General features: G+C 41.7%; 1 protein-coding gene across 2 annotated transcripts in view; it reads left to right on the top strand.

Moving 5' to 3' along the window:
* The window catches only part of SPIN1 (spindlin 1), a 75979-nt gene that overhangs the window by 875 nt on the left and 57341 nt on the right, over positions 1 to 17763 (top strand). The gene's annotated exons all lie outside the window — the stretch shown is intronic.

The following is a 17763-nucleotide window of genomic DNA, read 5'->3' as shown; positions in this document are numbered from 1 at the left end:
GGGGCGGGGCGCAGGAGCGTTGCATAATCGGCCGGGCGTGGCGCGGGACGGGACCCCCCCCTCCCGGGCGGGGGGAGGGGCGGGGCGCTGCGGGCTCGGGTCGCCCCCCCCCGCCCCCCCCCCGCCCGGGGCTGCCCCTCGCGCCCCAGCCTCCCGAGTGACCTTGAGCGCGCTGCGCCCCGGGCGCCGGGATGGATGGGGCGACGCAGAAGCTGCGCAGTGCTCGGGGTGGGCTCTGGGGGCCCCGGTGGGAGCGGCCGCAAGGGGGGCGCACCACGCATGTTGACGCAGCGGGGTCGTGCGGACGCGGTGTCGCGTGCCGTGCGCTGGGGGACCTGGGGTCGGAGCGGGAGATTCCATGCACAGCGGGGTGGGATACGCGGGTGGAGGGGCTGCGCTAGCGGGAGCATCAGGAGGCTGCACCGGGCACACTCGAGCGTGTGACGCCACGGCAGCTGGAGACGACATACCTTCCGAGACGTGAACACCTGTAACTTTCCTGTGTTGGAATTTTCTGGAAGGAACTCTGGTCTGGAAAGGGTGGAGGGAGAGGGCTGTGACCGCTTTCCACACAGCTTTTGTTAGGAAATGGAAATCCAGCCTGCCCTTGGTGGTGTATCCCGGGGCAGGTTGAGTTTGAGAATGCTCTTAGAGGTTGTGAGCATCCTTTTAGAGGTGGTGACACTTCACATGGGGTCACATCAACCAGGAACCTCCTCAGTTCCTTCCCCCAGCCTTGGGTGATGGGCAGACACCCCGAAATTGGAAGAGCCAGGAGTTTACAGAAAACATTCGTTATTAGACTTGTTAACGAGCAAGGGTCGCACAATGTTTATGTCACAATTATGGATAGTAGGTATTAATTTCTAGTGAGAAATAAAATAGAATGTTTTTAGTTTTGGTCTTGAGTAGCGGAATGGTTACTGTTAAGATGTTGTGAAATGTGTAAGGTAAAAAAGGCCTGTAGTTCTTTATGTTTAATATATATTTGTTTATATATGTATATATATTTTTTAAAGCTTTGGATAAATTCCAGAAATTCCACCACTACTGCTTCTGACAGTACCCTTAGTTACCAATTCAGAATAAGGCATTTACTTAGTTTTGGAATATCTGAAGTGTTGTTTAAGGTAGTGTCTCTGTGACTCTAGATCTAAGATATACTACAGGAAAAACAGAGGGTTCCTTGGTCACCTAAATTTGGGAAACAGTGCTGTGTTTTGCCCTCCAATAGGGTCACAATTCATTTCATCGAATTAAGGGCCTTGAGAAATACTGCAGTACTGTTCCCATGGTCGGTGGCAGATCTCTTTTTGATGTGTTTTTAATGGAACATTTGTTAACACCCGTGAAATTCAGGTGACGATGAAGTGTTGGTCATTGCTGTCCATACAGAGCGTCTTAGATAATGGTACCTGTCCCTTAAGTGTGAACTGGGACGCTGATGGGGTTTGTGGGTGCCTGTGCATCTTAGGGCAGTATCTCAAATTTGGCTCTTAGTCATAAGATATGAGAATTATTAACCTGAAGTCTTAAGTTGAGAAATTTTATAATAGTGTTTTCAGTTTCCGGTGATTTACTTGATTGTCCATCATTTGCAGCTTCACCCACTGTACTTCTTAATTGTTAGCAGTTTTTTGTTGGTACATTAAAATTACATGGTAGGGATGCTGTATCTGAAGAATTAATCACGTGGGTTATTTAGAGATTAAAAATAATGCTGTTGAGTATTTCTTTTGGTTTAGCTGTTAACAGGATCTTGATTTGCTGAGAAAGAGCAGTTAATACATATCTACGTAAATACTTGCTTATGTTTATTGATGCTTAATTAAATGTTTTCTTTCCCTGTTCCTTGAATGAGAAGAACTTGGAAGAGGGAATCAACTATTTTGCCCAAGTATGTTGTTCAATTTGGCAGACGTTATGGTGTTGTGAGAAGGCTGTGGGCTCTGGAGTTGGCCACGGAGATAGTGTGGCCTTCAACTCTGCGGTGTCTGGGTGGAAATCCAGCCCCACTCCGTCCTGGTCTGAAGCCACACAACTGATTCCCACTCCCACCCCGCCACCTCTTGGCCTTTTGAACTTGCCATTTCTTAGTTGTCACACGAGGCCATCTTGAGCATTAACTGAATTTGTAGGGTTCCCGGTGCAGTCCTGAAATGCAACAGCCCCTGCCAGTCATTGTTGATTTCCTTTTCTTCCTGCTTTTGAACTTTGCATGGTATTTTTAATGTTGAAGTGAACAGTTTGATAAGTTGTGCCCCAGTATTCAATGCAATTTTTAATTGAATCTTTGTTCTTAATAAAATGAGTCCTGTATGGGCATAATACATAAAGATGTGCCCTTGCAGACCTCTCAGTCTGGTGGGGAAGATCTGCCTGCATGTGGTGAGGGAATTTGATGCTGAGAGCATTTGGCGGAGAAGGCGATGCCCGAGAAGGATCAAGAGTATAGAGCAGGAGAGCAGAGAAGGACAGCCACAGCAGAGGTGCGCAGAGTGTTTGAGACCATCCTGGATTTGAATCCCAACCAAAGATTGCCCCGTGTTAGCATTTACTCCTATGCGTGTGTTTATCTGTTAGATGGGGTTAGAACACCTACCTCATCAAGTGTAAACTTCTGGGTCCCTGTAGTAGGTGCCCTGTGGGTACCGATGCTGGTGATGATGACGTTACCAATGCTGACACCAGCTGTAGTTTGGCAGGGCCATTCTGTGTAGCAAGAATTTGGGGCTAGATTTGACGTAATTCTGCATACCATATCCAGGCAGTTGGTGTTTACCCTGTAGGTGGGGAAAGCCATTGGAAGGCATTAAGCAGCATGAAAGGTGGACTGAAGGAATCTGCCAGCACAGGATCTCTAGTCCAGCCTGTGGGAGGCGGTGGATGAAGTCATTTGGGACAAGGGGAGTCAGTCTGGAGTCACTAGAATGTTGAATGTGATGAGTGTTTTGGGTGGAGGAGGTGGAGGGAGAGGGGTACATTCAGCATATGTTTACTTTATCCAGATATCGAGAGTGTAAATGAAGAGACTAGTAAAATATTTTTTATACCATTTTAGGTGTTGTTAGATTGTAGTGCTGTCTTTTAGAAAGGCAGAACAACTTTTTTTTTTTTAATTTTTTTTCAACGTTTTATTTTATTTTTGGGACAGAGAGAGACAGAGCATGAACGGGGGAGGGGCAGAGAGAGAGGGAGACACAGAATCGGAAACAGGCTCCAGGCTCTGAGCCATCAGCCCAGAGCCCGACGCGGGGCTCGAACTCCCGGACCGCGAGATCGTGACCTGGCTGAAGTCGGACGCTTAACCGACTGCGCCACCCAGGCGCCCCCAGAACAACTTTTTAAAAAACTTAGATTGTATTTATAATAAGTATTAGTTTGTTTATAGTTATATCCTTACAGCCTACGTGTAATTTTTGGACGTGTATGTATATGGCCTTGTGTGTATCTATAAATGATCTCTGTAGTCACAGGCATGTGAATCTACATGTCCATATGTTTTTATATTAGTTAGTCTTATTCTTAAATCATAGTAATTAATCTAGGTCCTGACAAGTGGTCAGAATGTCCTTTTTCCTGCGTACAGGATTGGGTTGTTGTGAGTTGCTCTTTTTGCTTTTTCTCTTTAGACCACTGTGGACCCATGGGCTTTGGTATATTCAGTGTTTTAATCAAGTAGTCCTCATTCTTTTTCCTCGGCTTGTCTTAACTTGGGCACCATGCAGTCCCTTCAAGCTGGGTGTCTTCCCTTGGTGCCACCCCATTAATCTTTGAACCATTTCTTGCTTTCTGATACCAGATGCTTATGACTCACTTTGTGCTTTCTTTATCAGCCAGTTCTTTCAGCTGCTTTTATTGGAGAGTGGAAGTTAGATACCAAAATCTGGTTCTGTGTTTCCTTATTGCTACTGGGATGCCCCTACTCTCATTAGACAGATGTGGGAAATACATGCAACTTGATTTTGTATTGATGTTTCCAATTCGTATTTAACAACTCAGGGTTTTTCCTTTGAGTTCATCCTTTTTTCTCTAACATTGAAAATTTGCATTCTTTGGAACATTACTTCCCTTTGTCCTGCAGTGTAAATGACGTTTGGAAACACCAGTAACAGCATAGTGTTGGTTTGTATTTCATTATAGTCCTTTTTGTTCGTAAAATATATCTACATAAGGATGCACGGTCGACATTTGGAATTATGAAATGATTTGAAAATATTTTCTTTCTGATTCTTACCAATTTGATTATTAATTTGGTTTATTTTCACGAAATCTTTAGTGCTTAATGATTGCGTTCATTTTGTTTAATGTATTTTTTTTCAGTATGTAAAACATTTACGCAGTTCAGAAGCCAAAGCCGTGTTACAGAGGTATGGTCACATCCCATTCCTGTCTCCTGCACCGTTCCCCTCGTGCCCCCTTTTTGTTAGTTTCTGGTTTATTCTTCCAGTGTTTTGTTTTTGCAGATACAAGCACTGGCATATTTTTATTTCCTTTCCTTTTTTAAACAAAAGGTAGAACTCAACACTTTTCTGTTTTTTTGTGGGGTTTTTTGTTCTTTTTTTTTTTTTAATTTAATACATTCTGGAGATTGCTTTATACAAGCTCTTTTCCATTCTTTTGTGCTTATAGTTTCATAACGGTGAACACAGGTTGTTTGTATTTTATTGCTGTTATATGTGCTGCTGTAGGGAATAAGCTTGTAGATGTGTTGTTATTTTGTGTTTTTGCAGGTATAGCTTTAAGATAGTGAGATTGTTGGGTAAAAGGTAAACATGTTTGAAATTTTATTAGCGTCAAAAAATTCCAGTTTAAAAATGTAGATCTGATTATGTCACCTTTTTACTTAAGACTCTCAGTGGCTTCCCATTGCTTTAAGGACACAATTTCATAACACGACCTCACAGGCATGTGTAATTTTTATCGTTTGTGCCTCGCCTCACGGGCGTCACATCTCCCTTTGTTTTCCTTGCTCCAGCCACGCCTGTCGCTCTTCTGTGCCCGGCACCTTCTCCGCCAGACCACGGGGCACTGGTTCTTTTCTTCTGCCTGGAATGTTTTTTTTGGTTCTTGTTTCAGTTCTTCCAGGTTTTGTTTTGTTTTGTTTTGTTTTTCTTTTTCTCCCTAAGTCTGTTTGTTTTTGAGAGAGAGAGGGAGAGAGAGAGAATCCCAAGCAGGCCCAGGGCTGTCAGCACAGAGCTCGACGCGGGGCTCCATCCCATGAACCTTGAGATCATGACCTGAGCCGAAATCAAGAGTTGATGCTCAAGGGATCGAGCCACCCAGGCACTCCTTTAGTCTTTCTTTAAAGTTTGTCTTGGGGCGCCTGGGTGGCGCAGTCGGTTAAGCGTCCGACTTCAGCCAGGTCACGATCTCGCGGTCCGTGAGTTCGAGCCCCGCGTCGGGCTCTGGGCTGATGGCTCGGAGCCTGGAGCCTGTTTCCGATTCTGTGTCTCCCTCTCTCTCTGCCCCTCCCCCGTTCATGCTCTGTCTCTCTCTGTCCCAAAAATAAATAAACGTTGAAAAAAAAAAATTTAAAGTTTGTCTTAAGTATCACTTTTTCACGAAATTCTTTTTGTGTGAGTTTGCAGATTTTTGTAATAAGGTAGAATAGTCCAGAGAACTCTGTATATCCATTACCTGCTACCACAGCCATCAACTTTCTGAAGTTTTTGAGTTTTTTCTTGACTTCCCTGTAGTTAAGTTCTCCTATTAGAGACACTGCTGACCTTACTGCTCTTCTCAAAATTATACTGTAAATGAATGTAATGTAATGAATTTTTATTTTCTTTAGAATGTCGAGTTTCGTGAAAACAGAAATTGTTCCTGTTTTTGCCCATGATTAGTTTTCTAGTATTCAGCTTGGTGCTTGGGTCGTGACTGCTCAAACCCGTGCCCTGGGCAGTAGTTGGCCAGGTGCTTTGTGGGTATGTGTGGTCTGCTGTACAGGATGAATTGAAAGTTGTGTCACTTCTGTTGCCTCCGACTTTGGTGCTGTGGGTGCCCTGCACAAGGTGGGCCCTTGTCCTGGAGCTCACCGCACCTGTGGTACGGGGGGCAGGACTCTCTGGGAACCTGGGGGAAGGGCAAGCCTTCACAGCAGCCTTGCAGGGCCGAGTCTGCCTGGCATCAGTGAGGGCGACCAGAAGAGCAGTGAATGCAGGCTGCACATGTGCAGCCACAGGTGCTGCACGAGAACTCTCCCCTGGCCCGCCCAAACTAGAACCGGGGATGTGGTTCAGTCTAGCCAAGTTAAAACGTTACAAAGCGAAATGATGAGCTCAGGGTTTTAAATTCTTAACTCAGATTCCACATAAGGGACCTGAAAGTTTCTGTGACTGCTGTAAAAAATTCATCTTGAATTCCAAATTTGTAAGGAGCACCGATGGATAAAGAATGGGATTCTAAGAATTGGATTAGGGACATATGGTCAGATTGCCATTAAGTTAGAGACCTCGATTCTGCTGGGCTTCCTTTGCCAGTAGAAGCAGCGTTTCTGTCACCTGTGTGAGGAGCTTCATCTCCCTTTGCCTGGAAAACCTGTAATTGCCTCTCCTCCCCCAGGGATGGTCCTAGCAGGCCCCAAAGTGGGAGGTGCAGAGTGTGACCCGAAAGACGGTTTGGTTTGCCACTGTATAGGTAGGAACCTGGGGAATATTTGTGGGAATGGATCTTAAGGGGGGTGGGATTATGGTGGAAGGGACCTGAAGGTTGGTTAGGCCGTATTTGTTGACGTGGGCCCATCAGCAGACGTTCTGGATCAGTGTTGTAGCTTGAGGGATTAGAGTTCTGGTTGATTGCCTGAAACAAACAGAAGGTGGTCTGTCTAAGCAAAGCTGAGATGCCAGAACTGTTGGTATACCGTGGAGGAAGAAGGCCTCCAAAGGCTTAGGGAGATTGGAATGTTGTGACAGGCCTGGTCACCCACTCTGGGAGGATTCCGTGCTCATGCCTTACCCTGCAGCTGCAAAGGGAGCCCCAGGATCCTAGAGGGCTCTGGTCACTGTTAAGGTCAGAAATCACAGTGGGAACTGCAGGATCCATAAATGTGGTGGGGATAGTTGGATCCTGGAGTGGCAGGTCTGTGGAATGGTCTTAATTTAGAATTAATCTTTGTGGGGCGTGCCTGGTCGGCTCAGTCAGTAGAGCATGTGACTCTTGATCTTGGGGTCGTGAGTTCAAGCGCCACCATTGGGTGTAGACATTACTTACAAAAAATGTTTTAAAAAAAGAAAGAAAACAAACCTAATCTTTGGGTTGCAACTACTAGTAATTTCTTTGGTTTATTCTGGTGTTGTTTAATCCACACCAACTGTGGAATTGCCGTTCATGTAACCATGTGGTCACTAGAGTTGTTTTTTTTATTCATGTATGAATTGTACTTTTCATGGCTCTTCATTCCATTTTTGATGAATATTGGGTTGTTCCTGGTTTGAGACTGTTGGTTCAAGCCTCCAAAGAGCCAGAAGACAGCAAGTTTGGATCACATTTAGATGTAGCAGAGGAAATACATGTGAGGGTGCTGTGCTGTCAGCACCTTGCTGGTCTGTTGCATATGGAAGAGAAAGGGATAGAGAATGTTTGGTAGGCAGAGTCTGGTGACTGCAGTGTAGTTTTAAGAAAGTTTAAGCAAGGCCAGTGAGGAGTCTTCCAGCCAGAGTTGGGAGTCACAGGAGTCTCTTGTCCTGCAGGAATAAGCCTGCTTTAGTATTCTGCCTGTGGCCGATCTTTGGCTAGAAACAGCCTGTGGGAAGTGTGGTCCTGGTGGGAAGGGTGATGGTGAGTTCAGAGTAGCGCACCTCCCCGTGGTAGGTGATTCAGGAGGCTCATTTTCATGGCTGTCACAGGATTCATGAGCGTGGACTTGATGTGAACATTCAGGTATGTGTTTCTTTTGCATGCTTTACTGTTCAGTACACTCAGGAGTAGAATTGCTGGGTCATGTGTTCTGTCCAATATTAGTAGATAATGCCAAACTTTTCCAAAGTGGGTATACCAGTTTGTATTCATACTACGGTGAACAAATCCTTGTTGCTTTACATCCTCACCAATGTTTGGTATTTTTGGTCTTTGTAATTTTAGACATTTCAGTGGGTGTATGGTAGTATCTCATTCTGGTTCCTGAGTTAGATGTGGCCATGTATTTATCTTGGTCAGTGAAATGGGAGCAGAAGAGGTTCATCACATAAACTTTAAGAGCAGTAGTGAGATTTTCCATATCCCTTCCCTCTTGCCAGTGATCATGTTTCCAGATGCAGCTTCCTACCGTGCGGGTCTTTTATGTGTCTACAGTGGGCAGAAAGCAGAGGGAAGTACAGGAAGGGTGGGGTGGAGAAAAGAAGAGGAGTGGGAATGCAGGGGTGGGAAATGGGAATTATTTTGTGTTGAGTTTTCTTAACTAAGGTTTCTGGGGTTATCCTTACAGATAAGTCTTTATTTTTAAGAGCAGTTTTAAGTTCACAGCAAAACAGAGCAGAAAGTCCTGAGTTCTCCTGGATCTCCTGATCCCCCAGCCCCTGTCCCCAGCCTCCCCCATTATCAATATCCTACACCAGATTGAACATTTGTTTGTTACAATTACTGAACCTGTGTTAGCACATCATCACCATTCTGAGTACATAGTTTCTGTTAGGATTTACTGTTGATGGTGTATACTCTAGAAGTTTTGATAAATATGTGATATATATCCATGATAACAGAGTCATACACAGTAGTTTCACTACTGTAATAATACTCTGTGCTCTACTTATATTTCTACTGTAATTCCATTGTAGTCAGAAAACTAAAAGCTTATGAAAATTTTAAAGCTTGCTTTATGGCCCAACATATGATGAATTTTTGTAAATATCCAGCGCGTGCTTTGAAAGAATGTGCTTTTGCATTTGTTGGATGCACTGCCTATATTTGCCAGTTCAACTTGGTTAGTCATGTTAAATTCTTCTGTGTCTTTACTTGTTTTTTCTTTCACTCTACTGGATGTATCGATTCAAAAGAGAAATGTATTGATACCCTGATCTTGCATTTGTCTGTTCCTTCTTAGTTCTGATAGTTTTTGCTTTATATATTTTGAGGATATGTTGTTAGGTGCATACATGTTTATAGTTGTATATATTCCTCATTAGTTGAGTCTTATAAAGTCATTGAGTGTTCCTCTTTAAGAAAAAAGTATTGTTAGAGATAAAGTTTACTTAGCTGAATATTAATATAGCTGCACTTTTTTTTTCTGGTTAGTATATGCAGTCTGTTATCTCTTTTTACCCTTTATTTTCATACTTTTCTGTGTGCTTACATTTTGAGTGATTATTTTGTCAAATGTGTAGTTAGAATTAAAAAAAAAACCTAGTCTGACAATATTTCTTACGTTTGGAAAATTCTGTCTGTTGACATTTAACAAAATAACTGACACAGTTGGGTTTAAATCTTAATACGTGCTTTCTCTTTATTAAACCTGTTTAATGTGCCCTTTTCTCTCTTGTTTTTCTTTGGATCCTTGTTCTTTATTTTTTTGTTAACTTGGAGGTCATTTTTTAATGTTTATTTTTGAGAAGGGGAGGGGCAGAGAGAGAGAGGGTGACAGAGGATTTGAAGCGGGCTCTGTGCTGACAGTAGAGAGCCCAATGTGGGGCTCTCCCAAACCATGAGTTCATGACCTGAGCTGAAGTCAGATGCTTAACCCACTGAGACACCCAAGCGCCCAATTTACTTGGAAATTATTTAAAACCAGCATCTTTGACTTCTCAAAATATAATATTTGGGTATATCCTCCATTTCCTGGGCACTTAAACTCCATTTATCTCATTTTCATTGCAACTATTGTGCTGCTTTAGTTCTGTATCTATTTTATCTTAAAAATATTGTATAATCAGTAGTTATTTAGATTTATCCTTTTTATTGTTCTTCATTCCTTGCTGTAATTCCAGTCCCCCATCTTTGAATATTTTCCTTCTGCCTGAAGAATACTCTGTGTTTTGCTGCTAAGTGTGAATTCTCTGATTATGTTAGCTAAAAATTTCACAAATTGATTTTGAAGGATAGTTTTGATGTGTATAGAATTTCCTAACTTGTTTTTCTTCTGAGGCATTGAAAGAAGTTACTGAATTACATCTTCAGCTTCATTTTCTCTATGAGATGTATGTTGTCAGTTTAATATTTGCTCCCATGAGTGGAAACTGTCTTTTTTTACCTAAGACTTCTAAGACATTTTTGTCTTTGGATTTCAACAATGTTACCGTGATGTGTTTAGGTATATACTTATTTATATTTTGTTTTTTAGTTCTTAGTAAATATGTACTAAAGTAATTTTCATTCTTTTGAAAAGTTCGTAGACACCATCTTTTAAAGTTTTTCTGCTTCCTGCCTCCTTCCGCCCCTTCTAAGAATCCACCGGAAGCATATTAGACCCTCTCAATTTTTTTCTTCTTTTAAAAAAAATTTTTTTTTTAATGTTTTTATTTATTTTTGAGACAGAGCAAGAGCATGAGCAGGGGAGAGGCAAAGAGAGAGGGAGACACAGAATCTGAAGCAGGCTCCAGGCTCTGAGCTGTCAGCACAGAGCCCGTTGCAGGGCTCGAACTCAGACTGTGAGATCATGACCTGAGCTGAAGTCGGACACTCAACTGACTGAGCCACCTAGGTGCCCCTCTTTTGTCTTTTTTTTAAATGCTCATTTATTTTTGAAGGAGAGACAGAGCATGAGCAGCGGAGGGGCAGAGAGAGAGAGACAGAGAGACAGAGACAGAATCCTAAGCAGGCTCCAGGCTCTAGACTCTGAGCTGTCAGTACAGAGCCTGGTGCAGGGCTTGAACTCACGAACTAGGAGATCATGAACTGAGCTGAAGTCGGATGCTTAACTGACTAAGCCACCCAGGCACCCCAACCCTCTCAGTTTCTTACCCTCTGCATGCTTCATTCTGGATATTTTCTTCTGGTCTCTCTTAGTTCGCTAATTTTTAATAAGATTAGGCTATTGTTAATGTCTCCATTAAATTTATTGTACTTTTTTCATTTCTGGAAAATTTGGCTCTTTGATAGTGTCAAAGGTTCAAAATAGCCAGAATAAGACCAATGAATAACTGAAGTAGTAATTAGTAAACGTTTGGTGCTCACACACCAAAATGACCGTTTGTAAGCGGTCAAATCAGAACATAGAATGAGGCTTACAGGTATATTGTTATAAAGAAGCTTTTATGGTGAGAAGGCAGTGACTGTATTCACAGAGATTAGTTATGATGTTAGAATTCTCTTAAATAATATGGAATCGGTCAGTGGTTACCATGTATCAACCTTGGGAAACCGGTCAAGTTTTGCTTGTAATTTTTAGAGGCACAAGGAAGTAATGATCCAGGTCAAGTTAGCCTTGCCTGGTAAGCTGCATTAAGCTTTGCCTGCATGAGTAAACTGGTTCTGTCTGCATGGGGGATCCTCAAGGCTGGTCTTTGCCTGTCCTTGATTTTAACAATTATATCCTTTTGGTCATTGGCTTAGCAGGCTGAGAGTATGACCAGCTATTATACTGTTATTCTTGATTACTACTGCTGAAATAGGCAGAAGAATAAGCACATTTGCTGTTTCCATTAGTGGAGTCATCAGGCTGGAGGCCATGTAGTCACTGTTGTCATTATTCATGCGATTGTTTTTGATATCATCCAGTTGTTTGATCCTGATGGATACCATTTGTCATGTGAGTGGCTGCCAACAGGCATTTAAAACCTTCGAGAGAGGGGCGCTTGGGTGGCTCAGTCGGTTAAGCATCTGACTCTTGATCTTGGCTCAGGTCATGATCTCCTGGTTCTTGAGCTCAAATCTCACATCAGGCTCTGTGCTGACAGTGTGGAGATAGCTTGCGATTCTCTCTCTTCCTGTCTGTTTGCCCCTCCCTCATGTGCATGCACTTGAGTACACTCTCAAAAATAAATAAATGTTAAAAAAAAAAATAGTTTTAAAACCTTTGAGAGAATATAGTGAGGAGAACAAGAGCCAAGGATTGAAAACTTCCCCAGAGCAGGGATTCCCAGGAGCTAAGATTTAACCAATCAAATAAATGGACTATAATTGGATTCAGGTTTTACCTAAGTCAGTTTACACTTTTTAAAAAAATAATTACATAGGCACAACATAATGTCCTAGCAAACACCTATTCTCAAAATATGTAGGACAGGATGAACAAGAGGATATTGTATTTCAGGGGTGGTGTTGGAGGCAGGTTTTCCACCTAAATTTGGCCTCTGTAAGATGTGAGCGATCAGGTAATTTAATGAGGCATTTCTTTGGTAACAAAAGAAAAAGGTTAGTAGTTTGAGCAAATTATAAATTCAGTTTTCTAAGTTTGGTGAGTAGCTAGTTAAGGTTTCTAAATACAGGGTTCTGAGCATCTTCAGCTGGAGTGAGGGGCAGGCAGTGGCAAGCTGACAGATGTTCCTGGTTTGCAGTGTGAGTGTCCCTGGTGGTCTTTCTGAGCAGCCACATAGCAGCGGCATGAGGACTGTCTACACATGAACAATTGTAGTTACTCTGAAGTTTATATCAGGTTGTCCAGCTTTAGTTTATATGGCTTTAAGAAAATTAATTTTAGTTTTGTAGTGATTCCATGTCAAAAAAGTGGGAGAAAATTGGAAATGTTAGAGTTCTAGTCAAATAGTGGAGGAAACTAGAATTTGGGAACCAGTTCAGTTTACAGGTAAAAAAACACCTCAAAGACAACAGACTGCAATCTGATATCCAGAAAGGTGTATTATTCAATATTATTTTTATCTTTATAATTATTACTATTTCTGTTGAAAAGAACAGGAAGACTGATTTTTCAAATTAAGTCTAGTTTTGATAAACTTGGCTTGATTATTTACATAAGTGCAGCAAAAATAGCAACTTGACCATAAAGGCTCTTTTCAAATCCACTTGGTGGAACTGTTCGTAAGGAGTCTCAGATTGAACTTTGAAAGTCTCTCTCAAGGGGAGCCTGGTGGCTCACTCAGTTAAGTGACCCGCTCTTGGTTTTGGCTCAAGTCATGATTTCATGTTTCGTGGGTTTAAGCCCTGTGCCACGCTCTGTGCTGACAGCATCGAACCTGCTTGGGATTTTCTCTCTCTCTTTCTTTCTCTCAAAATAAATAAACATTAAAAAAAAAGCTTTTAAAAATAAAACACCTTCTTTAGGCTAAAATGTTTAGCTGAGGACTTGTCCAATTGTTTCCTGTTACAAGGAGTAAGGAGAACAGATTCTTCTTGAACTCACGCAGAAACGTATATTGTCAACCTTTGTTGTAAAGATAAACTTTATGATATTGATGTTAAGCTGTAGATAACTTAAAGAGAGGAGAAAAAGGAGTCCTTTAAATCGGTAAAACAAAATATTAAAGAGCTAGCAATGTTTGAAATGAAGTCATAAAAATTAACGATTATCTTTATCAGCTCATTTAGTCGTCTGTAATTATTCTTCATCTTTTATTAGCAGTTTTATGAATTCATCAGTTTTCACTTCAGAGTTTTAGAAATTCTTACTCTCAGTTCAGTTTTATGATCTTAAGAGTTTCAGAAATCTTTATTGTAGAGTACTCGTCAGGGTCTTTTCCATGAATCTCCTCGAAGATAAAGCATTATTGCAGGTACAGGTTTCTAAAAACACCAGAATAAAACAATAACTGTGATAAAAGACTTAAAATTTGGTGATGGTTAAAGATCAGATGAGATATTATAATATAATTGACAAGGGGTTTTGGTTATTTTTGTGATACACAGTTTTTAAAGATAATAGCAGGAATTACGACTTATAATGTGCCAGGACGTTTCAGATCTTTAAAAGTGTTTATTTATTTTTGAGAGAGAGAGAGTTGGGGAGGGGCAGAGAGGGAGAGAGAGAATCCCAAGCAGGTCCCAGCACTGTCAGGGCAGAACCCCACATGGGGCTTCATCCCATCAACTCTGAGATCATGACCTGAGCCGAAATCAAGAGTTGGATGCTTAACTGAGCCATCCAGGCTCCCCAGTATTACTTTTTATCTGATAATGCTTCCCATGTAATTTAATATAGCCATTCCTTCTTTTATCATGATTTGCTTTATTGTGCTTCACAGATACTGTTTTATTTTTATTTTTGAGTGTATGTATTTATTTTGAAAGAGAGAATGAGCTAGGGAGAGGCAGAGGGGGGACAGAGGCAGAGAGAGAGGGGGACAGAGGATCCAAAGCAGGTTCTGCGCTGATATCGGAGAGCCCGATGTGGGGCTCAAATTCACGAACTGTGAGATCATGACTTGAGCCGGAATCAGGCATAACTGACTGTGCCACCCAGCTGCCCCTCCTTTTTTTTTTTTTTTTTTAAACAGATTGAAGGTTTGTGGCAACCCTTTGTTGAACAAGTCTGTTGGTGCCTTTTTTTCTCTTTGTTGAAGATTTTATTTATTTTTATTTGTTTTAATGCTTTGTTTATTTTAAGAGAGAGCATATGCAAGTAGTGGGGGAGGGGCAGAGAATGAAGGAGAGAGAATCTCAAGCCTCTCTGTTGGCAGCACAGAGCCCAGTGAGGGGCTCAATCTCATGAACCATGACATCATGACCTGAGCTGAAATCAAGAGTTGGACACGTAACCTCCTGAGCCACCCAGGAACCCGAGAGATTTTATGTTTTTAAGCAATCTGTACACCAACGTTGGGCTTGAACCCCCAATCCCAAGATCAAGAGTTGTACGCTCTACTGACTGAGCCATTCAGGCACCCTGGCGCTGCTTTTCTAACAGTATTTGCTTACTTCATGTCTCTGTGTCACATTTTGATAATCCTCACAATACCTCATACATTTTTATTGTATTTTTTTGTCGTGATGTGTGACCAGTTAATCTTTGATTTTACTGTTGTCGTTGTTCTGGGGCACGACGAACCACGCCCATTTAAGATGGTCAGCTTTAAAATGTTTTGTGTGTTCTGACTGCTCTATTTGCTCGCTCTTCCCCTATATCTCTCTCTCTCTTCAGGCCTCCCTGTTCCCTGAGACATAGCAATATTGAAATCAGGCCAGTAAATAATCCTGCGGTGACCTCTTCGTGTTCAGTGGAAAGGAAGAGTCACATGTCTCTCGCTTTCAATCACAAGCTAGAATCGATTATGCTTAGTGAAGAAGGCATGTGAAAGCCCACATGGGCTGAAAGCTAAGCCTCTTGTACCAGTCATCCAAGCTGTGATTGCAGAGGAAGTCTTTGAAGGAAGTTAAAAGTGCTACTCCAGTGAACACACAAATGATAAAGTGCAACAGCCTTGCTGCTGATAGGAAGTGTTAGTCGTCTGCGTAGATGATCAAACCAGGCACAGCATTTCATCTGGCCAAAGATACACCCCGAGCAAGGCCCTAACTCTTCAATTCTATGAAGGCTAAGGAGGTAAGGAAGTCTCACAAAAAAGTTTGAAGCTGGTGGAGGTTATAGGTCTCAGGAAAGAAGCCGTTTCTGTGACCTTAAAAGTACAAGGTGAAGCAGCAAGTGATCGAGAGCATCTGGCTGAGAGGATTAGTGAAGATGCCTCCACTAAACAACAGATTTTCAGTATAGGTGGAACAGCCTTCTAGTGGAAGAAGATGGTACCTATGACTTTCACAGCTGGAGAGAAGTCGTTGCATGCCATCAGACACCGACTAGTTTGAGGGTAATGGCAGGTGGTAACTTTAAATTGAAGCCAGTGCTCATTTACCATTTTGAAAATTTTAGGGATCTTAAGAATTATGCTAAATCTACTCTGCCTGTGCTCTAGAAATGGAACAGAGCGTGGGGACAGCACATCTATTTATAGCATTGTTTACTACGTTTTTTTTTTTTGAAATGTTTATTTTTGTGAGTCAGAGAGACCGAGTGCAAGCAGGGGCAGGGCAGAGAGAGAGAGAGAGAGAGAGAGAGACACACACAGAATCTAAAGCAGGCTCCAGGCTCTGAGCTGTCAGCACAGAGCCCGACATGGGGCTCGAACTCATGAACTGTGAGATCATGACCTGCGCTGGAATCAGACGCTTAACCAACTGAGCCACCCAGGTGCCCCTATTTCCTAAGCATTTTAAGTCCACTGTTAAGACCTGCTTAGGAAAAAAAGTTCCTTTCAAAATCTAACTGCTCATTGACAGTGCACCTGGTCACCCAGGAACTTTGATGGAATGTCCAATGAGGTTAATGTTTTCATTCTGGTAATACAACATCCATCTGGCAGCCTGAGGATTAAGGAGTAATTTTGACTTTATTATGGAAGAAATACCTTTTGTAAGGTTATAGCTGCCATAGATCGTGACTCCTCTGGTGGGTATGGGCAAAGTCAACTGAAAACCTTCTGGAAAGGGCTCACCATTCTAAACGCCATTAGATTCACAGGAAGAGACCAAAATGTCAACATGAACAGGAATTTGGAAGAAGTTGATCCCAGCCCTCATGGGTGGATTTGAGGGGTTCAAGACTTCAGTGGAAGATGTGGTGGGAACAGCAGGGGAACTAGAATCAGAAGTGGGGCCTGATGATGGAATGGAACTGCTGCAATGTCATAAAACTTGAGCAGGTGAGGAGTTGCTGCTTTTGGATGAGCAAAGAAAGTGGTTTCCCGAGATGGAATCTACTCCCGGTAAAGATGCTGTGAAGATTGTTCAGATGACAACAAAAGATTTAGAATATGACATGAACTTATCTGGTAGAGCAGTTGGCAGGGTTTGAGAAGTTGGAAAAAAGTTTCCAATTTTGAAAAAAGTTCTGTGGGTAAAAACGCTATCAAACAGCATCAGCGCTGGATAAATTGTTCCTGAAAGAAGAGTCAGTTCAACGTGGCAAACTTCAGAGTTGTCTTGTTTTCAGAAATGCCACAGCCGCCACCTCCCTGCGGGGTCAACAGCCATCAGTACTGGGGCAAGACCCTCCACCAGCAAAAGGTTACATCGTTAAATTAATGTTTTTCTTTCCTCATTCAGAATTTGATTTGGGGAAGTTTCTTAAAAATGTCAAAGTATTTAAAATACTTGGTCAGACAGGATCATGGGTCTGTGAAGCAGTACTTGGTTGTCCAGTCAGTGGTGGTGAAGAGATTTCAGTGCTAAGTATGTGTAACCCCCCCTCCCCAAAATTAGCTCTTCTAATAGAGAAGATTCTGTTATTTTTCTGGGGAATAAAAGACCTGATAAAGATAATATGGAACACAGGAAATTGTTCTTTGAAGATATTACATTAAAGGCATGGAAAAATCTTTGATTATAATTTCTTATGTAAGAGCAGACCACTAGTCTAAGAAAAAGCTTTGTCTATATAACAAAACTAAATTCTAATCTTGTACTAGGGCTCTTTTGATATTAAAATTCTTTTTTTTTTAAACTGAAATCTTAATCTTAGCTTGACCACACATAAACATAACATTTCTAAGATTTCTTTTCCACAACCCTACTACAACTTTCTATGTCTGCTTAGGTTTTGCTGTTTTTTTTTCTGTTATTTATTTATTTATTTATTTATTTATTTATTTATTTATTTATTTATTTTTTCTTATTCTGGGATAAGGATAAAAGTCCTTAATGCCTTTTAACAGCAGTGCATCTCCATTCCTCGTATTTTTTTTCTTTAACTGAAGTCATCCATCTTTTTGTATAGTCACTTTTTTTTCATCCTTATTATTTCTAGTAGTACAAATGTGTGTAAAATAATACCTTTTTGGTAGTTGGCTGGGAAAACGGCAGAGTAGGAGGATCTGGAGCTCCTTCACATGGATACAACGAGGTGACACTCACAATAACCTGAATAGCCCAGAAATCAACGTGCAG

The sequence above is a fragment of the Herpailurus yagouaroundi genome, unplaced genomic scaffold (assembly GCF_014898765.1).
Source record: "Herpailurus yagouaroundi ecotype Mexico unplaced genomic scaffold, PumYag 199, whole genome shotgun sequence".
Lineage (NCBI taxonomy): Eukaryota > Metazoa > Chordata > Mammalia > Carnivora > Felidae > Herpailurus > Herpailurus yagouaroundi.
Note: the sequence above shows the minus strand (reverse complement) of the source record. Positions and strands in the feature narration are given on the sequence as shown.